The sequence below is a fragment of the Salmo salar genome, chromosome ssa11 (assembly GCF_905237065.1).
Source record: "Salmo salar chromosome ssa11, Ssal_v3.1, whole genome shotgun sequence".
Lineage (NCBI taxonomy): Eukaryota > Metazoa > Chordata > Actinopteri > Salmoniformes > Salmonidae > Salmo > Salmo salar.
In genome coordinates this window covers 40091815-40113380 of record NC_059452.1, presented here as the reverse complement: position 1 = coordinate 40113380, position 21566 = coordinate 40091815, and the positions used below count along the sequence as shown (strand labels likewise).

Genomic DNA, 21566 nt, shown 5'->3' with positions numbered 1-21566 from the left:
TTCCTGTGCCCCAGAACACTAAGGTAACCTCCCTGAATGACTACTGCCCCGTAGCACTCACGTCTGGAGCCATGAAAGGCTGGTCATGGCTCACATCAACACCATTATCCCAGAAACCCACTCCAATTTAAATACCGCACCGACAGATCCACCGATGACACAATCTCTATTGCACTCCACACTGCCCTTTCCCACCTGGACTAAAGGAACACCTATGTGAGAATGCTATTCATTGACTACAGCTCAGCGTTCAACACCATAGTGGCTTCAAAGCTCATCACTAAGCTAAGGACCCTGGGCCTAAACACCTCCCTCTGCAACTGGATCCTAGACTTCCTGATGGGCCGCCCCCAGGTGGTAAGGGTAGGCAACAACACGTCTGCCGCGCTGATCCTCAACACGGGGTCCCCTCAGGTGTATGTGCTCAGTCCCTTCCTGTACTCCCTGTTCACCCATGACTGCATGGCCAGGCACGACTCCAACAGCATTATTAAGTTTGCTGATGACACAACAGTGGTAGGCCTGATCACCGACAACGATGAGACAGCCTTTACGGAGGAGGTCAGAGACCTGACCATGTGGTGCAAGGACAACAACCTCTCCCTCAACATAACCAAGACAAATGAGATGATTGTGGACTACAGGAAAAGGAGGACCGAGCACGCCCCCATTCTCATCGACGGGGCTGCAGTGGAACAGGTTGAGAGCTTCAAGTTCCTTGGTGTCCACATCAACAACAAACTAGAATGGTCCAAACACACCAAGACAGTCGTGAAGAGGGCACGACAAAGCCTATTTCCCCCTCAGGAGACTGAAAAGATATGGCATGTGTCCTCAGATCCTCAAAAGGTTTTACAGCTGCACCATCGAGAGGATCCTGACGGGTTGCATCACTGCCTGGTATGGCAACTGCTTGGCCTCCGACCGCAAGGCACTACAGAGGGTAGTACATACGGCCCAGTACATCACCGGGGTCAAGCTCCCTGCCATCCAGGAACTCCATACCAAGCGGTGTCAGAGGAAGGCCCAAAAAATTGTCAAAGACTCCAGCCACCCTAGTCATAGACTGTCCTCTCTGCTACCGCACGGCAAGCGGTACCGGGACGCCAAGTCTAGGTCCAAGAGGCTTCTAAACAGCCTCTACACCCAAGCCATAAGACTACTAAACAGCTAATCAAATGGCTACCCAGACTATCCCCCCCCACGCTGCTGCTACTCTCTGTTTATTATCTATGCATAGTCACTTCAATAACCCTACCTGCATGTACATAATTACCTCAGTTACCTCGACACCGGTGCCCCCGCATATTGACACATTGACTCTGTACCGGTACCCCTGTATATAGCCCCGCTATTGTTATTTACTGCTGCTCTTTAATTATTTGTTTTTCTAATCTCTTACTTTATTTTCTTAACTGCATTGTTGGTTAAGGGCTTGTAAGTAAGCATTTCAATGTAAGGTCTACAACTCTTGTATTCGGTGCATGTGACTAATAACATTTGATTGAACACGGATAGTTAATATAATCTAATTCAGTTAGTTACTGAATTAACATGTAACTTTAGATTGGTGCTAATAGGTACGTAGCCTAGCGGTTAAAGCGTTGGGCCAGTAACCGAAAGATCGGTGGTTCGACTCCCCAAGCCGACAATGTGAAAAATCTGTTGTTGTGTCCTTGAGCAAGGCACTTAACCCAAAATTGCTCCTGTATGTCGCTCTGGATAAGAGCGTCAGCTAGATGATTTAAAGTGTAAATGTATCTGGTACAAAGCATATCTTTTTTTATAGCTTTGTTTGCCTTTTCTAGTCTTTACATACGTATTTATTTCAACCCAGCTCTAGCACATCTGATTCAAATAGTCTGCTAATAATCCAGTTGAAGTAGAACACTTGTTCAACAGCTGGGCATCCCATAGAGAAACAGATTGGCAGAGGTAGAAAGTAACTAATTATAACTACTCTTGTTACTGTAATTTAGTAGCTTTTCAGAGTACTTGTAAAAATAAAAAATAAATGTGTTTTTTTTTTTTCGTTTTATTTCCCAGAGAGGAACAGGTTGGTGACCTAGGCTAGGGTGTAATCATTCTACTACAATGACATCATTGGCTTTCCTCTTTTCCTCCCTACTGCTATACAACTTCTAACCAGCAGAGGGTGTACTGCACCACTTCAGCATCAACCCACAGCCAGCCATTTTACACTGACTGGAGGCTGCAGCACAATCACCATAAAGCACTGCTGAACCACAACACAATTCAACCCATATTACTCCCCTTCTCTATCATCTAAAACACAAACGTGATCAACCAAACCCACATGGTATTAAGTTAACCCACGTTCCCATTACGTCTAGAGCAGTTAGATGAGATGGAGAGAAATGCTGTGTTTCAGGGAGGCAGATTGACTGGCATCACCCTTTGATGTATAATGAATCAATCGGGTGCACTGGTGCTCTCGGTGGTCTTTAATCTTTTGCCTTTCATGCTGTTTAAATGTGGAGATGCCTCAATGCCTGGATGGCCCAGTAAGGCAGTACCACTCCACCCCAAACCACTATGACTAAGGCTGCCAGCAGCTCTTTGAACATTGTAGTCTTTCTAACATGGATTGATTGAAAGCTATGTCTGTTTTGTTTTAACCATGAGGAATGGGGATCTTTGTTGTTTTGGTTAGGTTTATTTAGAATGGATTCCATCTGCTCCCTGTTCCTATGGAGGTTTACCACAGAGCTGGTTCTTTTCTATTATGTCAGCCATTATGTTGACCAGCGAAATCACTGTCTTAAAAAAAAAAGGAAGCATGTTGTTTTGTGTTCCGTGCGTGTCTGTCTCCAGAGAAAGAGTGTTTGGGTGATTCCTAGAACAGAAAAGACCCTGAGTTTAGGGATATATTTTTAGATTAGCACATTTGTGTGTTTATATATCTATCTATTATATATATATATATATCTATATATATATATATATATATATATATATATATATATATATATATATATATCACATACATACACCTTAGCCAAATACATTTAAACTCAGTTTCACTATTCCTGACATTTAATCCTAGTAAAAATTCCGTCTTAGGTCAGTTAAAATAAAGTGGAGATCCTAAGAATGTGAAATGTCAGAATAATAGTAGAGAGGGTTATTTATTTCAGCTTTTATTTCTTTCATCACGTTCCCAGTGGGTCAGAAGTTTACATACACTCAATTAGTATTTGGTAGCATTGCCTTTAAATTTAACTTGGGTCAAACTTTTTGGGTAGCCTTCCACAAGCTCCCACAATAAGTTGGGTGAATTTTGGCCCATTCCTCCTGACAGAGCTGGTGTAACTGAGTCAGGTTTGTAGGCCTCCTTGCTTTTTCAGTTCTACCCACAGATTTTCTGTTGGATTGAGGTCAGGGCTTTGTGATGGCCACTCCAATACCTTGACTTTGTTGTCCTTAAACCATTATATATCGCAACATATAGTGTTAGTCCCATGTTTCTTGAGCCTAAATAAAATAAAACATTTCCATACACACAAAAGCTTATTTCTCTCCATCTTTTTACACAAATGCGTTTACATCGTTGACAGGAATATGCACCACAGCTGTTGCCAGAGAATTTAATGTTCATTTCTATACCATAAGACGCCCCACACATCGTTTCAGAGAATTAGGCAATGCATCCAACCGCCCTCACAACCTCTGACCAGGTGTATGGCGTTGTGTGGGCAAGCGGTTTGCTGATGTCAATGTTGTGAACGGAGGGACCCATGTTGAGGTTATGGTATGGGCAGGCATAAGCTACAGACAACGAACACTTGCATTTTAGCGATGGCAATTTGAATGCACAGAGATACTGTTACCTCATGTTTCAGCATGATAATGCACAGCCCCGTGTCACATGGATATGTACACAATTCCTCGAAGCTGAAAATATCCCAGTTCTTCCATGGCCTTCATACTCACCAGTCATGTCACCCATTAAGCATGGTTGGGTTGCTCTGGATTGACGTGTACGCCAGCATGTTCCAGTTCCCGCCAATATCCAGAAACTTTGCAAAGCCATTGTACAGGAGTGGGACACCATTCCACAGGCAAAAATCAACAGCTTGATCAACTCTATGTGAAGGAGATGTCACGCTGCATTAGGCAAATGTCGGTCACACCAGATACTGACTGGTTTTCTGATCCACGCCCCTATCTTTTTCTAAGATATCTGTGACCAACAGATGCATACTGTATGTACAGTGGCTTGCAAAGTATTTACCCCCTTGGCATTTTTCTTATTTTGTTGCCTTACAACCTGGAATTAAAATAGTTTTTTGGGGGGGGGGGGTTGTATCATTTGATTTACACAACATGCCTACCACTTTGAAGATGCAGAATATTATTCAAAACAAAACTGCTCCAGCTCCTTCAAATTGGATGGGTTCCGCTGGTGTACAGCAATCTTTAAGTCATACCACAGATTCTCAATTGGATTGAGGTCTGGGCTTTGACTAGGCCATTCCAAGACATTTAACCTCTATGGGCTAGGTGGGACGCTTGCTCACCTACTCAACAGCCAGTGTAATCCCGTGGCGCGTTATTCAAATACCTTAGAAATGCTATTACTTCAATTTCTCAAACATATTACTATTTTACACAATTTTAAAGACAAGAGTCTCGTTAATCTAACCACACTGTCCGATTTCAAAAAGGCTTTACAACGAAAGCAAAACATTAGATTGTCAGCAGATACCCAGCCAGAAATAATCAGACACCCATTTTTCAAGCTAGCATATAATGTCACATAAACCCAAACCACAGCTAAATGCAGCACTAACCTTTGATGATCTTCATCAGATGACACCCCTAGGACATTATGTTATACAGTACATGCATGTTTTGTTCAATCAAGTTCATATTTATATCAAAAACCAGCTTTTTACATTAGCATGTGACTAGCATGTGACTAGCATTCCCACCGAACACTTCCGGTGAATTTACTAAATTACTCACGATAAACGTTCACAAAAAACATAACAATTATTTTAAGAATTATAGATACAGAACTCCTCTATGCACTCGCTATGTCCGATTTTAAAATAGCTTTTCGGTGAAAGCACATTTTGCAATATTCTTAGTAGATAGCCCGGCATCACAGGGCTAGCTATTTAGACACCCAGCAAGTTTAGCACTCACCAAAGTCAGATTTACTATAAGAAAAATGTTATTACCTTTGCTGTTCTTCGTCAGAATGCACTCCCAGGACTTCTACTTCAATAACAAATGTTGGTTTGGTCCCAAATAATCCATAGTTATATCCAAATAGCGGCGTTTTGTTCGTGCGTTCAAGACACTATCCGAATGGTAAAGAAGGGTGACGAGCACGACGCATTTCGTGACAAAAAAATTCTAAATATTCCATTACCGTACTTCGAAGCATGTCAACCGCTGTTTAAAATCAATTTTTATGCAATTTTTCTCGTAAAAAAGCGATAATATTCCGACTGGGAAAGCATGTTTACGTTCAAAGAGAGAGAAAATAAAAACATCTCGTGCCCTCGTGCACGAGCCCCAGTCTGATGGTCCTCTGACAGGCCACTATCCAAACGCGCTAATGTGTTTCAGCCAGGGGCTGCCTCGATATCATTCCGCTTTTTCCCGGGTTCTGAGAGCCTATGGGAGCCGTAGGAAGTGTCACGTTACAGCAAAGATCCTCAGTCTTCAATAAACAGAGCCAAGATGAACAAGAACTTGTCAGACAGGCCACTTCCTGTAAGGAATCTTCTCAGGTTTTTGCCTGCCATATGAGTTCTGTTATACTCACAGACACCATTCAAACAGTTTTAGAAACTTTAGGGTGTTTTCTATCCAAAGCCAATAATTATATGCATATTCTAGTTACTGGGCAGGAGTAGTAACCAGATTAAATCGGGTAAGTTTTTTATCCGGCCGTGTAAATACTGCCCCCTATCCCCAACAGGTTAAATGTTTCCCCTTAAACCACTCGAGTGTTCCTTTAGTAGTATGCTTAGGGTCATTATCCTGCTGGAAGGTGAACCTCCCTCCCAGTCTCAAATCTCTGGAAGACTGAAACGGGTTTCCCTCAATAATTTCCTTGAATTTAGTGCCATCCATCATTCCTTCAATTCTGACCAGTTTCCCAGTCCCTGCTCATGAAAAACATACCCACAGCATGATGCTGCCACCACCATGCTTCACTGTGGGGATGGTGTTCTCGGGGGGGTGATGAGAGGTGTTGGGTTTGCACCAGACATAGTGTTTGCCTTGATGGCCAAAAAGCTCAATTTTAGTCTCCTCTGACCAGAGTACCTTATGTTTGGGGAGTCTCCAACATGCCTTTTGGCGAACACCAAATGTGTTTGCTTATTTTTTTATTTAAGCAATGGCTTTTTTTCTGGCCACTCTTCTGTAAAGCCCAGCTCTGGAGTGTACGGCTTAAAGTGGTCCTATGGACAGATACTCCAATCTCTGCTGTGGAGCTTTGCAGCTCCTTCAGGGTTATCAGTAAAATGTATTTTTAAAGCCCTTCTTACATCAGCTGATGTCACAAGGGGCTGTACAGAAACCCAGCCTAAAACCACAAACAGCAAGCAATGCGGGTGTAGAAGCACGATGGCTAGGAAAAATTCCCTAGAAAGGCCAGAACCTAGGAAGAAACCAGGCTATGAGGGGTGGCTAGTCCTCCTCTGGCAGGGCCTGGTGGAGATTATAACAGAACATGGCCAAGATGTTAATGCTCATAGATGACCAGCAGGGTCAAATAATAATAATCACAGCGGTTGTAGAGGGTGCGACAGGTCAGCACCTCAGGAGTAAATGTCAGTTGGCTTTCAGAGTATCTCTACCGCTCCTGCTTTCTCTAGAGAGTTGAAAACAGCAGGTCTGGGAAAGGTAGCACGTCCAGTGAACAGGTCAGGGTTCCATAGTCGCAGGCAGAACAGTTGAAACTGGAGCAGCAGCATGACCAGGTGGACTGGGGACAGCAAGGAGTCATCAGGCCAGGTAGTCCTGAGGCATGGTCCTAGGGCTCAGGTCCTCAGAGAGAGAATTGGAGAATGCATACTTAAATTCACACAGGACACCGGATAAGACGGGAGAAATTCTCCAGATATAAGACTGACCCTAGCCCCCTGACACAAACTATTGCAGCATATATACTGGAGGCTGAGACAGGAGGGGTCAGGAGACACTATGGCCCCGTCCGACGATACCCCCAGACAGGGTCAAACAGGCAGGATATAACTTTGGTTATCTTTGGTCTCTTTGTTCCTTCTCTGACTGTTGCCCTCCTTGCCTGGTCTTTGAGTTTTGGTGGGCGGCCCTCTCTTGGCAGGTTTGTTTTGGTGCCATATGCGTTCCATTTTTTAAATAATGGATTTAACGGTGCTCCTTGGGATGTTCAAAGTTTAGAGAAAAAATGTTAGAACCCAACCCTGATCTGTACTTCTCCACAACTTTGTCCCTGACCTTTTTGGAGAGCTCCTTGGTCTTCATGGTGCTGCTTGCTTGGTGGTGCCCCTTCCTTAGTGGTGTTGCAGACACTGGGGCCTTTCAGAACAGGTGTGTGTATATATACTGAAATCATGTGACACTTAGATTGCACACAGGTGAGCTTTATTTAACTAATTATGTGACTTCTGAAGGTAATTGGTTGCACCAGATCTTATTTAGGGGCTTCATAGCAAAGGGGGTGAATACATATGCACTCAACACTTTTTTTTGTTTTTTAGAATTTTTTGAAACAAGTTATTTTTTTCATTGCACTTCACCAATTTGGACTATTTTGTGTATGTCTATTACATTAAATACAAATTAAATAAAATTTAAATCACAGGTTGTAATGCAACAAAATAGGAAAAAAGCCAAGGGGGATGAATACTTTTGCAAGGCACTGTATTCCCAGTCATGTGAAATCCATAGATTAGGGCCTAATTTATTTATTCCAATAGATTGATTTCTTTATATAAAGTAACTCAGTAAAATCTTTTGAAATTCTTGCATGTTGCGTTTTATATTTTTGTTCAGTATATATTGTTGAACATCATATATTCTACTACGGGCATGCCAAAGTTCCAGAGTGGGATTTCTGCTACTTTTAGCATTAACAGAGTGAATGTGAAAATGGATTCACAATGGTCGCCCTCTGCTGGGGATTTGCAGGATGTGTAATGATACAATTAAAAGGAGGGCTGTGATTGGTTATATTGACTACTATGCTCATAACTTTAGAGTATATTATCTTCAACCATGTATAGAAAATGTGGCATATCAAAAATGTTGTATTTTCAATATTCATTTTTCTCAATTATGCTTTAAGATACAAATGTCATATATGTCAACAATCCTTCCTCCATTGGACTATGGATTACATTTTGTGAAAATCCCCCAAAATCCTGTTTATTTTTTATCTAGTTTGTTGAAGAAGCACCCTGTCTCTAATTGACCTGGCTGTTTGTTTTATTTCCCCGGATGCGATCGGGACAGTGAAAACATCTGTGACTGCATCTCTGCCACCCCTCCCCTCCTCACACACACGCCACCCTTAACACACACACAAACTCTCACTCACCCCTCATACACACACATTAGCTCTAATGAGATATTGACACAGTTTGGAAATTGGCACGCTTATTTTTTTTATGAGATATATAAACTGTGCTGGTGAAATGTAATTGGCTCTGATTACTTTGCTGTACGGGTGATTCTGAAGTCCGTGTGTGTGGGAGGTGAATAGACAATGGCAACAAATCACTCTTATTGTTTTCACTTTTCCAATCAAATGATACATTTTTCCTGTATTTTTCCTGTTTTAAATGGTTCTGTTTAGCTGGAGTGACCTAATAGGCGTCGTACATGGAAATAGGATAACCTACATCTGGGAAATGCACTAAACCTTGAGACCACTATAGGCTTACTGTGTGACCCTGACTACTAGGACTATTTGAATAGGAATCTTTCCCTTTGTTCAGTCTACTTTCTCTCACCTACCCAACCTTTTCAGGGCCATAAAATCATGTCGGGGGCTGTGTGACCGCCTTTTCGTGTGTGTGTGTGTGTGTGTGTGTGTGTGTGTGTGTGTGTGTGTGTGTGTGTGTGTGTGTGTGTGTGTGTGTGTGTGTGTGTGTGTGTGTGTGTGTGTGTGTGTGTGTGTGTGTGTGTGTGTGTGCTTGCAGAGAGGTACACAAGGCAGCCATAAATAAAAGTCCCTTTCAATGTAGCCTTTCAGGAGAGGGAGAAGAGAGGGAGACCAGCTAGAAGCTACACAGGACTAGAGTATAGCCGAAATACTGTATCATCCTTCGAGTAGTGTAAGTAAATACGTAGGAGTGTGTGGATCGCTCTCCATTTCCTTCACGCTAGCCATTTAGCCGTAGCCGCCTGTTTTCCCATGTTAGATAATGGGAGTTAGCATAACGTCGCTAGCGCTGTAGCTAGCCCGCTCCCTAGAGCCGCCGTGTGTGAGGCAGGCAGGGGATTTACTGTACTGTAGGGCTGGGAGTTGCCAGGGACCTCGCGATACGATATTATCACCATACTCGGGTGCAGATTCGATATGTATTGAGATTCTCACGATTATATATGTATTGCAACTCGATGTTCCAAACATATTGCTGTTGCAGAGGGAAAAGGAGCTATGAGAAAACCAGTTTTGATCAGTCCTGGAAATAAAAGTGCTGAAAACAAATTGCCTCCGTATTTAAAAAGATGATAGATAACAAGCTAAGTAAAATACTGGAATATTGGTGCAGGTACAGCAAACTAGCACAAAAATAATATAGTGATAATGTCAATACAATACAATATATCATCAAACATAATATCCCGATATGTAACTGTGTCAATGTTTTTCCCCCATCGCTACTGCCGTGGCAGGAGGGGAAATGATGCCTCCTAAGTCCACACAAGGCTTACCGCCCACCTCTCTGTAACCTGCTCCTGGGTATCATCAGCCTGCGGAGGGAAGTGGAGAGGGAGGGAGGGAGGATTGGGTTGGGAGAGAGGTGGGGGGGTCGAGGGGGAGGATGTGGAGAAGGAATTAGGGAGAGGTTGACTAAGGTGGTTGAAGTGACAAGGGTGAGGTAGATGGAGGGGTGGATGGAGGGAGAATAGAGGGAGGAGGAGTGGATGGACAGGGGGAGGTGGGGAAGTGAGAAGAGGAAAATATGTATGGGATATGTATTTGCATTAAATATGTATAAAGGCGTTATAAGTCCGTATGGACAGGGTTGTGAGTGAGGTAATGACAAGGTAAGGAATGAAGTAGGTGGTGTGTTTATTATTAAGGACAGAGAGGGAGACAGAGAGAGGATAAAAGGGAATTTGATTGAAAGAGAACAGGCGAGTGTTTTTGAGTGATTGAAGGAAGGAGTAGGTTTCTAACATATAATTGCCAATTATTACCACTGTGCAGCAAGCATTCATGTAGGGCTGTGATGGTCATGGAATTTTGGATGACGGTAATTGGCCACAGTAAAAAAATAAATAAACAAGCCCACTTTCTCATCTCCTCCGCTCCTGACTGCATGTGCTGCCATAGTATAGAAGGAATAGAACGGTCATCCCCATTCAAGTCAAAGACGGCATAATGGCTGGACTGGCGGCCATTGTAGGTGTACCCTTTAGGAGCAAACCAGGAAGTAAAGTATGTGCTGTGATCTGTTGATTCAACTCAATTTGAGAGCGAGGGAGAGACTGACTTTCATATGCACAAAAAGCTTATTTCTCTCATTTGGTGCACAAATTTGTTAACATCCCCAGCCTACAAGGGTGAAAACGTTTATTTGTGAAAGTTCTCCAATTCATACAATGCACACAGCCTTTTATATTACCACACACACACACAAATAAACTTACATCAGTAGAGAACTCCACCCCGCTTTAGGCGGCTGTATTTTTCCACAGTACCCAGACCACCTGTCTCCTTATCTTTTGCCAGCCTAGCCGTTTTCGGGCAGTTGTTCCCCTCCCTAACTTAGGGAGGCCCTGTTCCTGTTCCTCTCACAAGGTCGTCTCAACTATGCCCTGTTCATTTTGAAATAGTAACAGTGTCTAGTTTTTAACCCATTTATTATAGCCTTATTTGGAATACATTTCAACAAGTTATATGGTTTCTGAGTGAAATCATTTAGTCAAACCTTTAATCATATAATTTCCATTACAATTACACAGGTGCAACTTGTGCTGGGGACAATAAAAGGCCACTCTGAAATGTGTAGTTTTGTCACACAATGCCACAGATGTGACTGCAGGAATGTCCACCAGAGCTGTTGCCAGAGAATTGAATGTTAATTTCTCTACCATAAGCCACTTCATGTCGTTTTTCAGTATTTGGAAGTACGTCCAACTGGCCTCAACTGCATACCACATCTAGGTCGTAGCTAGATGTTGTATACTTAAACAATAAGGCCAGAGGGGGTGTGGTATATGGCCAATATACCACGGCTAAGGGCTGCTGTTACGCGGAGTGCCTGGATACAACCCTTAGCCGTGGTATATTGGCCATATATCACACCCCCGAGGTGCCTTATTGCTATTGTAAACTGGTTACCAATGTAATTAGAGCAGTAAAAATAAATGTTTTGTCATACCTGTGGTATGTGGTCTGATATACCACGGCTGTCAGCCATTCAGGGCTCGAACCTCCCAGTTTATAATACTGTATGTATCCCCCAGTATATAGAAAGAACTAGAGATGGCGAGATGACTGTTGGCTACACTATTTCATTCCACTTCAAAAATATATTCACCCCACAGTTGCTGACAAATAAAGTATTTTTAGAATCACATCAAGTTATTTAGACAAAGCAGTTTAACATAATGTCCCACATCTATATACACTATGCATAAATGTCATGTGTGCGTTTTCAGATTCACTGCTAATTCATAGCCTAGGACACCCCAAGCCCTAAACCACACACCCACAATCTACCCCGCCAAATAGATTGGATCGAACCAAGCTCTTAATAAGAGCCAGATTTTTCACACCATTCCCTAGCTTAGCCTGCCTTAGCGCTGTGTTAGCGACCGCAGGGCAGGTAGTCTAATCTGGCATGGTTAAAGGAGATATATGCAGAGACAAAGCTAGCTCCTATTTCTCCTTTTAGTGGAGCTGAGTGCTCTATTGATCTCTATTGACTGACCACGGGCCGGGTCATGTGGACTTGCAATTTGTGTTTCAGCAGAGGTTCCACAGTGTGTGCGTATGATGTGTAATGGGTGTGTGAGGAAGAAAGAGAGTGTGTGTTTGTCTTTATGTGGCTAATGTATCATAAGAAGATCTAAGTATTCAGACATTCATATGTTACAATGTGAATAGCTACCTAGCGTGTCATTAGGTTAGTCGGTATAACCACAAGTCATGTAGCTTTTATCAGGGCTGTTCATTATGTTATAGTTGTTATGACTTATTATAATCAGTTAGAACAACAATTGGTCTCCATTTGGGATTTTCCTGTCTGTGTCCTATAGCGTTTCCAGGGCTGACCTCCGGAGTGTCTCTGTCTGTGTCCTATAGCGTTTCCAGGGCTGACCTCCGGAGTGTCTCTGTCTGTGTCCTATAGCGTTTCCAGGGCTGACCTCCGGAGTGTCTCTGTCTGTGTCCTATAGCGTTTCCAGGGCTGACCTCCGGAGTGTCTCTGTCTGTGTCCTATAGCGTTTCCAGGGCTGACCTCCGGAGTGTCTCTGTCTGTGTCCTATAGCGTTTCCAGGGCTGACCTCCGGAGTGTCTCTGTCTGTGTCCTATAAGCGTTTCCAGGGCTGACCTCCGGAGTGTCTCTGTCTGTGTCCTATAGCGTTTCCAGGGCTGACCTCCGGAGTGTCTCTGTCTGTGTCCTATAGCGTTTCCAGGGCTGACCTCCAGGGCTGACCTCCAGGGCTGACCTCCAGAGTGTCTGTGTCCTATAGCGTTTCCAGGGCTGACCTCCAGGGCTGACCTCCAGAGTGTCTGTGTCCTATAGCGTTTCCAGGGCTGACCTCCAGGGCTGACCTCCAGAGTGTCTGTGTCCTATAGCGTTTCCAGGGCTGACCTCCAGGGCTGACCTCCAGGGCTGACCTCCAGAGTGTCTGTGTCCTATAGCGTTTCCAGGGCTGACCTCCAGAGTGTCTGTGTCCTATAGCGTTTCCAGGGCTGACCTCCGGAGTTGCTCTCCTCTCCTTGTTAGTGCGTCCGCAAGCTCCAACTGATGCCTACGTTTCCATGTGCGGTAATGCAGTATTTATATGCTGAAAAGCCTTCCTGCAAGACACACACACACACACACACACACACACACACACACACACACACACACACACACACACACACACAGTGGATATATGGGAGACAGGTTAAAGGAAGTCACGTTATCCTATTTTTTGCCCCCTCTGTTTCTGTAACGTTGTGTGAATCTTCAGTCGCCCCGCTGTCTTTCCCTGTCTTCTCCTTTATCAGCCCCTGGAAAATATTGTTTTTCCTGTCGCGGCTGTGAAGGTGGATGTGGTCGTTAAGAATTAAATTTCACTAGGAACAGGCTTCATTATCTTTTGTATGTGTGTCTCCACGTGCGTGGGCGCGTGAGGGAGAGGCTTTGAACACTCACCCCAATTTGTAGCCACACGCTCACACAAACACACACACACACACACACACACACGCTCTGTTTCCATGCTAGGCAGTTTGCCATGGCAGAGAGAGGTCAGACAACATGTGATGCTGCAGTGGTGGTGTGGAATGCATTCAGCCCCAGTCCCCAGGCTCTGAAAGACAACCAGCCAGACAGCCAGCCCAGGCCAGCCAGCCCAGCCAGCCCACGCCAGCCAGCCCAGGCCAGGCCAGGCCAGCCCAGCCCAGGCCAGCCCAGCCAGCCCAGCCCAGCCAGCCCAGCCCAGCCCAGCCACAGGTCTACAACACCATGAACAATACATATGTCCATCTGCTGGACTAAATGGTTGCACTACTTACAATTTCACTACTGTTTTCAGAACCACTTAATTACATGCCTTTCAGTTTCAGTGAGGAAAGTCAGTTAGTGTTTGGTCATTTGCCCAGTTCTGTTTGGTTTTTGTTTGTTAGTGCACTAAACCAGACTAATAGTAATTGATGTATTTTGCTCACTGTGTCCTTCCTACCTCAGATATCCAAAACCGTCACATCAAATGAGTTGTCTTTGATGTTTTAAAAGCTCAGTCTTAGAATGCTGAAGACTATTATACACAATCAAAGAGAAGTAATTGAATTCCAAGATAGATTCTTTATACTCATCCCTGTAAGTATTTTAGTCCACTGTTACTCAGTTGTTGAAGAAATGCCTGGACTAATAGCTATCTGAGTATTAAATTAGGATATCATTGTTAGAAAAATCTAAGCCCTTCATTTAACACCACAATCTCAGTGCCTTCCCAGAAATCAATGTTCCCCTTCTCTCTAATAAGCTTTAAAGAAGCAAAGAGCTAGTTGCCATTGTTTTCAGTCTCCACGTCTGGTGTTCACGATGGATGCCCCAAAATGGCTCCCTGTGAGGCCTACGTCTTTGCCAGTTTTCTGCTTGGAGTTGGGAAAGGAATGGTCCCTGACCCAGTCCAGACACAACCCCGAGCCTCCACCAACTAGACACTTACTGTACATCTGAAAATAATTGGATAGATATAAGCAATATGCTAGTTGGGTCCACCTTGCCCTCTGATTCACTAAGTGCAATTTCCGCTATATAGCTAACACCCATCCAATCTTCTCAGATCATACACATATGCCTCTGTTAGGGGCTGTTTCTAGATTTGGCCTAATGCCTCTCTTAGGGGCTGTTTCTAGACTTGGCCTAATGCCTCTGTTAGGGGCTGTTTCTAGACTTGGCCTAATGCCTCTGTTAGGGGCTGTTTCTAGACTTGGCCTAATGCCTCTGTTAGGGGCTGTTTCTAGACTTGGCCTAATGCCTCTGTTAGGGGCTGTTTCTAGACTTGGCCTAATGCCTCTGTTAAGGGCTGTTTCTAGACTTGGCCTAATGCCTCTGTTAGGGGCTGTTTCTAGACTTGGCCTAATGCCTCTGTTAGGGGCTGTTTCTAGACTTGGCCTAATGCCTCTCTTAGGGGCTGTTTCTAGACTTGGCCTAATGCCTCTGTTAGGGGCTGTTTCTAGACTTGGCCTAATGCCTCTGTTAGGGGCTGTTTCTAGACTTGGCCTAATGCCTCTGTTAGGGGCTGTTTCTAGACTTGGCCTAATGCCTCTGTTAGGGGCTGTTTCTAGACTTGGCCTAATGCCTCTGTTAGGGGCTGTTTCTAGACTTGGCCTAATGCCTCTGTTAGGGGCTGTTTCTAGACTTGGCCTAATGCCTCTGTTTTTCTAGACTTGGCCTAATGCCTCTGTTAGGGGCTGTTTCTAGACTTGGCCTAATGCCTCTGTTAGGGGCTGTTTCTAGACTTGGCCTAATGCCTCTGTTAAGGGCTGTTTCTAGACTTGGCCTAATGCCTCTGTTAGGGGCTGTTTCTAGACTTGGCCTAATGCCTCTGTTAGGGGCTGTTTCTAGACTTGGCCTAATGCCTCTGTTAGGGGCTGTTTCTAGACTTGGCCTAATGCCTCTGTTAGGGGCTGTTTCTACACTTGGCCTAATGCCTCTGTTAGGGGCTGTTTCCACACTTGGCCTAATGCCTCTGTTAGGGGCTGTTTCAAGACTTGGCCTAATGCCTCTGTTAGGGCTGTTTATAGACATTGCCTAATGCCTCTGTTAGGGGCTGTTTCTACACTTGGCCAAATTGTGGTGTAGTCGGCAGGTGTTTGGCAAGGTCTGGAGGACGGCCATCTTGCTTGCTGGGACAGTGGAGGAATAAGGTAGGTATGCTTATGTGGAGGTGCTGCCATTCCAGAAGGAACTCTGTTGGAATGATAAAAAATAGCCGCCATGCCTGGAGCTTTTTGAGCTGGTTTATTGTATTCACTGTGAGGCTGGTCCTGTCACCCAGGCTGGTCCTGTCACCCAGGCTGGTCCTGTCACCCAGGCTGGTCCTGTCACCCAGGCTGCTGCTTGTCCCCGTGTCACAGGATCAGGCCCCCAGTCTTACATCTGTCTGACATTTAGCTCCTTTGTTTGTGTCAGCGTTCCGTGGGTGCGTCACGACATCATTTCAACTCAGAGGACAGGGCTAGACAGGCTGTGTGTGTGTGTGTGTGTGTGTGTGTGTGTGTGTGTGTGTACACGTGTGTGTGTGTGTGTGTGTGTGTGTCTGTGTGTTTTGGCACATGGCGTGCGTGCGCACACGTGTCTCTGTATATATAATGTCCATGTGTGTGTGTAATGGAGCAGGAGGCATCACCTTGTCAGACCTCCAGCTAAGCAGCATCACTGCTACAGGCATCTGTCTTCATGACTGAGAGAACGAGGGAGGGAGGGAGGGAGGGAGGGAGCTGGCTGGCTGTACCGCTGCTGCAGGGTCAAGAGATTACAAACTCAATTGTGCTCCTCAGGCGAAGGTTTGTCTGCTCAGCAACTTCCTCCCAGTGACAGATGAGAGCGAGGGAGGGAAAAGGAGGAGAGGATGCCCCGCTGCCAAGTCCTCCTCCAGTCATCCTCTCGCCCTGTGTGTGTCACAATCTGAGGCTTGATGACCAAACAGCTTCTCCTGTACCAGCTCCACTCCAACACAGCTTCTCCTGTACCACCTCCACTCCAACACAGCTTCTCTTGTACCACCTCCACTCCAACACAGCTTCTCTTGTACCACCTCCACTCCAACACAGCTTCTCTTGTACCACCTCCACTCCAACACAGCTTCTCTTGTACCACCTCCACTCCAACACAGCTTCTCTTGTACCACCTCCACTCCAACACAGCTTCTCTTGTACCACCTCCACTCCAACACAGCTTCTCTTGTACCACCTCCACTCCAACACAGCTTCTCTTGTACCACCTCCACTCCAACACAGCTTCTCTTGTACCACCTCCACTCCAACACAGCTTCTCTTGTACCACCTCCACTCCAACACAGCTTCTCCTGTACCACCTCCACTCCAACAGAGCTTCTCTTGTACCACCTCCACTCCAACACAGCTTCTCCTGTACCACCTCCACTCCAACACAGCTTCTCCTGTACCACCTCCACTCCAACACAGCTTCTCTTGTACCACCTCCACTCCAACACAGCTTCTCTTGTACCACCTCCACTCCAACACAGCTTCTCCTGTACCACCTCCACTCCAACACAGCTTCTCCTGTACCACCTCCACTCCAACACAGCTTCTCTTGTACCACCTCCACTTCAACACAGCTTCTCCTGTACCACCTCCACTTCAACACAGCTTCTCCTGTACCACCTCCACTTCAACACAGCTTCTCCTGTACCACCTCCACTTCAACACAGCTTCTCCTGTACCACCTCCACTTCAACACAGCTTCTCCTGTACCACCTCCACTTCAACACAGCTTCTCCTGTACCACCTCCACTCCAACACAGCTTCTCCTGTACCACCTCCACTTCAACACAGCTTCTCCTGTACCACCTCCACTTCAACACAGCTTCTCCTGTACCACCTCCACTTCAACACAGCTTCTCCTGTACCACCTCCACTTCAACACAGCTTCTCCTGTACCACCTCCACTTCAACAACAGCCTGTGGGAAGAGCTCTCAGTCAAACCAAGAGCCTCTATGTAACCTGGACACTTAGTATATTTGTTTCTCATTTTCCATAATAATAAAAAATCATAGAAAATATATTGTAACTTTACAGTATTACTAGTGCCACAGTATAATATTATTTTAACTATGGGATAGGTGTTCTTGTATTTTCACATGTATAGATTCACATCTTTTCTTTCATGTGTGAGCAAGCAGCCAGGACAGAGAGACCGAGAGCCAACCACTTCCCACAGGGGCTGAGTGAACACAGATGGGGGACTCTTTTCCATCGGCCCACTATCAAAGCTAACACTCACCTCAGGAGAGAGACGCGTTCATGAACTCCCTCTCTGTCTCCATTTCCCTATTATCAAATCAAAATGCAACCATGAAACGGTTTGTTAGCTGACTGAAATCCAATCCATTTCGCTGACAGTATTGCCACTAAAGGAGCTGGATTTGTGATGGGGATAAAGGGAGATTGTGGAAGAAAATAACAAGTTTTAATGCTTAAGATTCCCTGGAGTTCTTTGAAGTCTGGTTTTGAAAGCAGACATGGTAATTGTCCCTGGGGGAATTCATGTGTGTACGTGCGTGCGCGTGTGTAAAGTTGGGTAAAGCCGTGTGCTAGGTAAAGAGGTTGTCTAATGCAGTGCACATGTACAATAGTCTGCCCACTAACACAAGTGTACATTCAACACATGTACAATAGTCTGCCCACTAACACAAATGTACATTCAACACATGTACGATAGTCTGCCCACTAACACAAATGTACATTCAACACATGTACAATAGTCTGCCCACTAACACAAATGTACATTCAACACATGTACGATAGTCTGCCCACTAACACAAATGTACATTCAACACATGTACGATAGTCTGCCCACTAACACAAATGTACATTCAACACATGTACAATAGTCTGCCCACTAACACAAGTGTACATTCAACACATGTAGGTGCAATGATTCCATGATTTTATGGTGTATTATTTCTTACACTGTAGTTCTATATTTCCTCTAGCATTTTTGTCCAAGTGCTATTTGATAACCTTTTGTCAAGTGGTATTTAAATGTTTAGTATAGGTTTACTGAGACAATTTTCTCAAGTGCATCGTTATTCCCTAAATAGTCAAAAGAAGAGATGTCGAATTTACAAATATTCTACACAGAGTAGGTTAAACACGGTATTTTCCTTCTCTGTCAGAACCTAGTAGACTTCAGACAGAAAGGTAACTGTAGGCTTATACTGTATATCAGGCCCAATGCCAGGAGCGTTCCAACAGTGGGAAAAGTTGTTGAGTCTAAAAACACTGTGAGTGTTGTGAGGCCGTCCTGTTTTCTTGCCGCTCGAGGCCCACCACAGGAGGTGAAGTCATAAACATGGCTGGGAAAATGGGACTTCGCTATGCGAGGCAACCGGTGTAAATCTTCCTGCGCAAACACATGACTTCATTACACCTGTCATCACTAAAGCTAAATTGCTAATGTGTCTCTTGCTAGCTCTTCACTGAGGCTCTCTGCGATTTGAATCGTCATGTTTGTGGAGCCCTGAGGTAAAATAAATAAACCATGGTGCTCCGACCCACTTGTCAAACTGCAGGAGCTTTAAAGTCCCAGTGCAGTCAAAAATGAAATGTTGTGTTTTCTATAGTTGTCCACACTGAGGTTGGGATATTACTATAACATTTTGAAAATGATGATAATGTGCTTTTAGTGTAAGAGCGGTTTGAAAAGACCGCCTAAAATGTCAGCCTGTTTAGGTGGGTTGGAGTTTTGGCCTGACTGGTGACATCACCAGGCAGTAAATGAGTTAATAGACCAATACGAGAGTTCCAGACCTCTCTGCCAATAACAGCTACTTTTCACTTTTCCCCTCCCCACTCAGAACACAGTTCTAGATAAATTATTGCTTGAGCAATCTTTGCTAAGAAGTTATTTTTGCTTCTTTTTGACCATTTCATTGACTACAATCACAGTAAGGTACTTCATTTTTACCCAGAAATGATTTGATATTGAGATAAAAATGACTGCATTGGACCTTTTTTAAAGCTTTAATCTTTCATTAAAACAATAACAAAGTGGTTTTGTTAAAAAGCTGAGGGATAGGCCTGGAGAAATGTAACATTGGAGAAACAAACATTGGAGGTCATATGTTGGGTTCTGATGGGGTGTGACAGTTGAACTAAGCTCATGAGACACAAGTTATGTTCTTAAAAACAATTGTATAAAATGACTATATAGCACTTAATGGATAAGTCAAAAAATGTATGTAGCAACTAATGATTTTACAAACACTTATCCACAGCGACTGACAGTTAGTGCATTCATATTAAGATAGCTAGGTGAGACAACCACATCACAGTCATAGTAAGTACATTTGTCGTAAATAAAGAGATTATCAGCCAACTCGGAGCTAGTAGGAAAAGTAAGTGCAATGTTGTTGTTTTTGGGGGGTATGTAAGACTGAGATGTGTTATTGAAGATACTGAAGAGGAAGGATTTCAGATGTTTTCAGAGGATTGGCTGGGAGGCTGCTGTCCTAGCATCAGGGGGAAACTGGTTCCACCAATGGGGTGCCAGGACAGAGAAGACCTTTGACTGGGCTGAACAGGAGCTGTTTCAGTTGACAGTGTTTCAGTTCAGCAGTTGAAAAGGACAATGTTAGCTTTCATTATCAATTGTGTCATAGTTACAACTCGGAACCATGTCTTGCGTGCGCTAACTAGCTACTCCATTTATGTTAGCGTTAACAGTCAGTCTGCCAGGAGAGACTATGTAATAAGTCCTTTTATAATTATCCACATAAAACAGCCTTTGTTCTTCAGATAAACTTAAATCAACACCAGAGGTCCCAGTATGGCTGTATTGGAAATAAAAGTCCTCATGTTTAGCCTGGGTATGTAGCTGTGTTTTAGCAGTCGAGGGGACTGACACAATGGAATAATTGAACGACCCTCCTTGCCGGCTCGGAGCTCCTAATAAGCAGACATGTCTTTCCTCGGCTTGAGGGTATTAATAATGTAAAAAATAAATGAGTTGGTGTTGGACACTCTTAGATTATTCATGTGCACTCTCCTACTTGACACCGGTTGATTCTGTGGGTGAAGGAGAGTCTAATACAGCAGTTTCATATTGATTTGGATTACTTTCTCACAATATTCTTGTGGTGAAAGTTGTGGCAATGAAGATTTTCAGCCATTTAACAGAAATGTGTTATGCTACTGAAGGAGTGTTGTCAGCTTCTTGGCAATTTCAGACTTGTTTGGGTGCTTCGTGTTACTAAAGCAAATGGTTTATAAAGCTAGAATCCTTAAGGTGGTCAGTCACTTTGTTCTTCAGGATGTCTGCCCTCTCCAAATACTTCTCTTTACTAGTTTTTCCACGACTCCTCGACTTTGTAATTTGTTCAAAACATTAAATGTAACACATTTTAAAAGATTTCCTAGGAGCAGTCCGAATAAACGGCTACAAAGCTACAATCAGCTGGATGAGAATGAATGAATGGGTGGAACAAGAATGACTATATTGAAGCTCAGTGATCTGAAAAGCCACCCTCCACCACCATCATTTATTTTAGCTTGAAGTGGATTTGCAGTGAAGACACAGGTCGCTGGGGCCTGATGTCTGGAGAGTTAACACACTCACCTCCAGACATGACCCATCAACGGGACTCAGACCAGTCCATCTGTTTCTTTATTCTCAGTGTGAAACCAGCCTTGACAAGCCTCTACTTAGTATTTGGTGTTTTTCACCCACTCTCTCTCTTTTTCTGTCTTTGTCTCTCTCCGTCTCTCTCTGTTTCTCTCTTTCTCTTCTGATTTCTCTGCCTCTTCTCTCTGTCTCTATCCATCTCTGTCTCTCCCTCTCTTCCCACCCTCCCTCTTTTTCCCACCCTTTGTTAAAAGCCTCCTCCACAGCTCCCTGCTCCTGTGGCTCAGTAGCTCCCTGCCAATGAAGGCATTTTTATTGGGCTGAGATTG

The 21566-nt window shown here is 44.2% G+C and overlaps 1 protein-coding gene across 2 annotated transcripts in view; it reads left to right on the top strand.

Moving 5' to 3' along the window:
• LOC106562773 (activating signal cointegrator 1) overlaps positions 1 to 21566 on the top strand; it is a 73127-nt gene that overhangs the window by 8997 nt on the left and 42564 nt on the right. The window lies entirely within an intron of this gene.